We start from the raw sequence: 6923 nt of genomic DNA on the forward strand, positions 1-6923 counted from the left end.
CCTACCCTCATACCTGTTTTTCTTGGTTTAGCAATAAAGAAACATACATGGAAATAAAGAAGAGCTATCAGGTAGAAAGATATAAAATAATGGGAAAAATATTATAAGTAGAGTCAAGTACCACCACCGTTTCCTAGAAGTGAACTTTCAGCACCAACATTAATATTTTTTCCTGTTATACCTGTAAAGTGATAATAAGTAATATGTACATAACAATTTTTAATTTACTCAAATCTCATTTTTATAACTAACTACTTCACAACAAGTAACATGCTAAGGCAGCATCAATAGATGAAAAAAGGTAGTCCCTGGCCCCAAGGAATGTTGCCCAGGAGAACACAGAGATATGTAAAAAATACAGTCACAATACAGTGTAGCGAGTGCAACAATCAGGCATGCAGAAGTGCAAGGGTAGCAAAAAGGAGCGTGTGATCACAACACTAAAAAGAAGAGTGCACAAAAGACATAATATGTAAATTGAGTTTTGAAAAATGAAGTGGGTTTCCCAGGTACCCCATAGGGAGAAAGGAATTCTTGGAGGAGAGAAAAGCATAAATGAAGACAGTGAATTGTTCATATAATCCAGAAGTGAAGTAGGCAATGGCAGGAGAAATGATTGGACACAGGCGTCATGAATACTTACATGTCTGCGTTTTAGCAAGTCCATTCTAAAGGAAACTTTGAGGATCAACTCGGGGGTAGGGGGCCGCGGGGGGACAGAACTAGTCATTCCTGCAAGAAACACTGTACAGTTGTGCAAAACCCTGGAACCAGTTTCTACCAACCAACCAAAAAAAACGACTTCAAAGGCAACGTGGTTATCACAGGAAGGGCTTGTTTTTGTGTTTGTTTTTAGTTCATTAGGCCTCACTTAAAATTCTGATTCCACAATGCACTTGCGTTGGGATCTTGAACAACACTCATAACCTCTGCAAGTTTCAGTATAGTAAGTTTATGTGATTACCTTCATCTGTAATATCCCTGTGTTGCAATCTTAATTAATTAAGATTAATTCATCTTAATCTTAATCTCAAGTTCAGGTCAAAGACTAGTTCCTCTGTGACTTCTCCTCTGAACTGATTCAAAAACCTTCTCTCCTGTCCTCATTTGGCTTCTCTTCTCTTATGGAATCTCATAAGAACTTCTACGACCTCTTTGGTTTTTTGTTGTTGTCGTTGTCTGTTTGTTTTTTAATTGAAGTATAGTTGATTTACAATGTCGTGTCAGTTTCAGGTGTACAGCACAGTGATTCCGTTTTCAGATTCTTTTCCCTTAGAAGTTATTACAAAATATTGAGTATAGTTCCCTGTGCCATAGAGGAGATCCTCGTTGTATCTATTCTATGCCTTCTTTGAATGACCGTAGCACTTGTTGTCTGTATCATTTTTATATCTGTTGTGGCTTTGTGACTGAACATGAAAATTTTCTATTTGTTCATGTCCTGGCCCTTCCTTTAAAATGTGTTCATTTATCTATTTCACATTTATTGACTACATCTTAGATACCGTGTTAGCTGCTTGTTCTAGATGTTAGTAAAATATAGACCTTCCTGCTCAAAGGGTCACAGTATTTGTGGGAAAACAAAAAAATGAACAACCTATGTCTCAAATAGCTTTGTACTTCCCGAAGAGAACACACCTCGTAGGTACAATAAATATATGTATTATACATAAATGTATAAATAGTTAATGGCATTAAAAACTTGAGATAACTGCTTTTCTATTCTGAGGAAATGATGATTATATTTCACCAGGAGCTCAATACCACTCTGAGAATGAGGGCTTAACCCCCATCCTGACTCACTGCATCGCTTTCTTAGATGAAAATAGACAAGTCTCTACATACTCTCTACAAAAAGGCTTATCTGGCATGAATTTCAGATAGCAAGAAGAAAAATTCAAGAGGTTCAGAGAAGCATCCAGAAGCTCAGATGATTGTCTGGCACTAATACAACTTGCTTGACAGGAAAATAGAGCTGTAAATCTCACAAAATTAGATGATCTTTTAAGGATTTCAAAACCTCCTGCTATTAATTGGAAATCCTAGAAGAACAGCTTCTTTTAAACTATGCTGATAATATGCTTTACAGCTTAATATTCAGCAGCCTATGTTTTGGCTAAGTGAGCTTCAGGAAAGAAGGAAACTTGTGGTTTAGCTCCATTTACTTGGGAACCTCTGGTTCCAAACATCTACTTCTGTGCTCAGTCATCTCATCATCTGTACAATGGAGGCAACTCTAAGAAAACATAGTGACAGAGATGTTGCACAGCTTCATGTGTCATTGTCTTCATTTGTTTCAGAAAACCAATCACATCTAAGCTACGACTGAAAGAGTGCAATGTTATTTGGGGTCATCTAGTGCAGCTCTGTCAAAGTAAAGAAAAGGAAAGGGGCCTAGAATAAGTATAATTTTCCCAAGAGGACACAATTATTTTATGGTAAACCTGGGTCAAGAACCCTGATCTCTTTGATGCCATTCCATTGTTCTTTCGTTGGGGTTCTGAACAACCCAGAGAAAAAAAGAGAAATAAAATTCCTCTGTGCTGTGTCACTGGTACAGGATGTGGCAAGATTGGAATTGGAGAACTACATATTCACAGGTATCTGGGAAATTCTTCAAACTAATTGAGATATATACCAGGTACATAAAAAACAGTATGTGTTCTCAAGATGATTCTGTGGAATGAACAGAACGGAACATAAACAATCAAATAATAACACAAAACATTTTTATAGATTTTTAAACCTTACAAAGCATTTTCATGTTCATTATCTAATTTAATCCTCAAATCAACTCCATGAGATAGTTATTATTTTCCCATTAGAAATGACCACATATTAAATCCTTAGTGATTGCTCAAGAAAAGCTGAAATCTTGAGTGTTACATCTATTAATGCCAAGGTTGGGTTTTTTCCGATGGGAACACTGGATGCTAAAATCAACAGGGATTTTCAGCGCAAGATGGCAGACTAGGAAACATTTACTTTCTGTTCCTCCTGAAACCATATTTAAATAAAACTGTAGAAATACCAAAATTAAGCAACCAATAAAAGCCAAGACATTGTGGAAGTCATCAACCACAGAAAGATTTCAACACATTTTGAGAAGGCAAACAATGAAATGGAGGAGCCATGAATAAAATAATTAAGAAAAGACTACCGTAAGTAGGGTCTGCACAAAGCCAGTCAGCTTTTGCTGAGCTCTGGTTATAGTAAAGGGCAGAGGAAAGAAGAGGGGCTGAAAACAAGGAGACAAACATCATCTTAGGAACAAAAGTTCATTTAATGAGCTCCAGGGAACACTCAGCCTGCTGCCATACTAACTCATGAATTACAATGGATTGTTGGTAAGCAAGACAAGAAAACAGGGAACAAACAAAACAAACAAAAATCAAGACATTGTTTCTTACTGAACTCTTCTCAAATGAGATCAAGGAATTATGGTTCAATGCCACAGCTGTAAATCATTTCTGCTCCTGGAGAGGTTAGAAAGGGCTTATAATATTTAGCCCTTTTTTTCAGACAGAATTTAGGTCTGAGCAAAACCTTTTGTGTCCTCAAACCTCAGTTTATTGGGGATGGAAGTCCAAATTAGCTGTCACATATCATAAAAAGAATCTCATGGGCAGAGGGTCAAACTAATTTTGGAATATATGAATTATGCCCAGTGTTATTTTCAATAGATTTTAAACTAAAATATATAAATACATTTTTACTGATCTATATGACTCTGGGTTCTGAAACTTCTACATGTCACATGCGTGATACATAACACACAATGTCAGCCCCAGGAGAGAGAAAACACTCCAATGAAGCAAGCCAAAGAAACAAGTTTCAAACAAGGTAAAGTCATGTGTAGACCAGGATTTTTCAATTCTTTCCTGTCATGCTGAAGCTTCCAGCTCCTGAATAACAACACATGTTTCCCTTGCCCTAGACACCCAAGAGTATGTCTCCTCTCTTGGGCATAAGAATCGCTAGAGTTACATATGTGTAGTAAACAGTGGACCCAGCTGGCATACTCACAATGACCAAATTGTGTTGATCGTACTTTAAACCAATACATCACTCCACGATGAAGTTGCAATAAATGATATATTTGCTTTCCAGACATGAATGAGATGCCTTACTGGATATACTCCAGGAAGGCCAGAGAAACTGGAATAATTTACTGGTGAATTTCTTTCCGGATAGCCCATGATTTGTCTAGAATATAATCTTTACATATCTGGATCCTTCAAACTAGACCAGAGGGAAAATCTGGGCTGCAAGCCTCAATTAGAAATGTGGGACGCTGCTATGCTGACAGCTGGTGCTCCCTGACCTGTATCTTCTGAGACTAGAACCCCGTGTGGTGGATGAACAATTCATGCGTTGAACAAAAGAAGACCTCCTACAGGGCAGTGTACGTGTTCATCACACGTATGGCACTTAGGGCTAAGTACCATAAGGACGACAAGAAAAAAAAAAAGTAACACATGAAGCATATATGATAAGGAGGCGCCACAGTCCAGAGCACGAGCTCTGGAATCACACAGGCTTGCTTCGAATCCTAGCTAAGCCACTACCATCTGTATAACCTGAAGAACAGTCGAAGGTTTAAATGTTGTTTTACCAAATTTTGAAAAGGAAGTGAAGAAAGAACCTATCTGCCAGGAAGGGACATCGTGGGGTGCAGCACCCAGTCGGGTCAGGGCTCTGCATCCCCTGCTCAGAAACCTTCGCCACCTGGCTCATGCTGATGCTGGCAGCTGAGCAGCCCTGGAGAAGGTGCTCCCGTCATCAGGCCTCGCAGAGAAGCGGGGGAGGTCCCTGGAGGAGGCTGGCCACAGCCTGGCAAGCTCTGGGTGCCTCCTGCACTCAGCTCTGAACAGGCTCTGGCCCCTGGGCCCCTTGGGGGGGAAGGGCTGGCCGATACATAACGCAGGGCTGAGGGGCCTGCAGAGCCGGTGCCCAGGCAGGGTGAGCTCTGGAGGAGAAGGCTCCCACAGTCCCCAACAGTCTCCGCATGGTGGCCCATCCGGTGCCAAACACCTGCCACCCACAGCGAGAAGTCCCAGCCACTAGAAAGTCCAGAAGGGGTCGGGCTCTGGGGCCCCGCCCTTTGCCCTTGGGCCGGGGTTTCTCCACGGGCTGGGCTTGCATGCGCCCCCCACCCCCCGCCCCACGCCCTGCCCCGCCCGCCCTTTCTCTGTGACGGGTACAATGGACATGTCACAAGCGCCAGGCTGAGCCATCCAGTGTCCAGTGCGTGCTAGACCTTGAGAGGAGGTGAAGCTAAGGAGAAGCTCTCCCAGTTTCACTCTGTTCTCGGATCGCTTGGCGCACAACCGGTCCTACATGGGCAACTTACTATGCAAATTTCGTACCTGGCTCCGCCACCGCCGCCGGCCCCGCCGCCCGCCCCGCCGTGGGGCCCCGGTGGGCTGTCACCCGCTGGTTTTGCCCTCCTGGGAGGCTGCCACATCTGACCGGGACCACCCTGCTGCTCCAGCGCCTGCCTTCTGCCCTGAGCAGGGAGTCAACGTCAGGAAGCCGGTACCATCCAGTCACCTCCCACTGAGGAGACGGGGGCTGGGGAAAACAGGGGCAGAATGGAAAATGACAGCCTGGGAAGGAGGTGAGAAGAGGGAGGTGAAGGCCCCATCCCATGCCGTGGTGTCCTCTGCCCCAACCGCATGCTGCTCCCTGCTGCTGGAGAGGCCAACAAAAAAAGTGCTGGGTGAAGACCACCGGCCCAAATCACCAGGCTCACTGACGTCTGGGAAGGAGCTGCAGCGTGAAGAGTCTTCACGCATCCCAACAAGAAGCTCCTCTTCCCTGCTATCTACCAGCAGTAGGCCCTGGAAGCGGAAGATTCCCCTGCTGCTTTTTCTGCCGCTGCCAGGGCTGAGGTTGCCCCCGTCGGGGAACGAGGCACTGACGTGGGATCGAGGTGAGCTGCCCCCTCCTCCTAAGCTTCCGTGCTTAGCTGCTGCCAAAAACCCAGGCACCTTGGAGAAGAACATTCAGTGTCGCTGGAAAAAGATCCCCAAGAATATAAGGAAGGTCCAGACACCGTCCCATGAAAAAGAACCCCCAACACCCATCTGTGTAGATCCTACCCCTCCTTTATACTCACCTACCCCTCTTCCAGCCCCTACCATCGATCCCCCTATTGTAACTGGGCAGCCGATGACTTCTGTGGCAATCCCTTCCACCAGCATGGTCACGGCATCTGGAAGTGTGACCTTGCAGCCTAGCGTCTACATGGACACCGCTGCCCCTTCCCAAGCTGTCATTTTTAGGTCTCCCCCAGGTTTCAGGGTGGAGCAGAGGCATCCTGCAGGGGTACCAGTGTCCATCACCCCACCTGTGCCGATGGTCCCCTGCTCCACCCCAACTTTTAACCATCCCTTTGGCCCACAAACCAACCCTCAGCCCATATTTGGGACCTCTGATGGGCAGCAGAGGGCCTTTCTCCCTGGTGCTCCTGTTTTCTCCAGCCGCCCATTTACGGCTTCAGCTCCTGTTTTCCCCAGCCCCCCATTTATGGCTTCAGGTCCTGTTTTCCCCAGCCCCCCATTTACAGCTTTGGCTCCTGTTTTCCCCAGACCCCCATTTACGGCTGCAGCTCCTGTTTTCCCCAGCCCCCCATTTATGGCTTCAGCTCCTGTTTTCCCCAGCCCCCCATTTACGACTTCGGCCGGCATCGGTGCTTCAGCAGGCAGCAGCTCTGACACTGTACCTATGGACACCACACCTCCTTCCCAGGCTGTCATTTTCCATTCGGCTCCTGTTTTCCCCAGCCCCCCATTTACGGCTTCGGCCGTCACCAATGCTTCAGCAGGCAGCAGCTCTGACACTGCACCTATGGACACCACACCTCCTTCCCAGGCTGTCATTTTCCATTCGGCTCCTGTTTTCCCCAGCCCCCCATTTAC

The sequence above is a fragment of the Eschrichtius robustus genome, chromosome 11 (assembly GCF_028021215.1).
Source record: "Eschrichtius robustus isolate mEscRob2 chromosome 11, mEscRob2.pri, whole genome shotgun sequence".
NCBI classification, from domain to species: Eukaryota; Metazoa; Chordata; class Mammalia; order Artiodactyla; family Eschrichtiidae; genus Eschrichtius; species Eschrichtius robustus.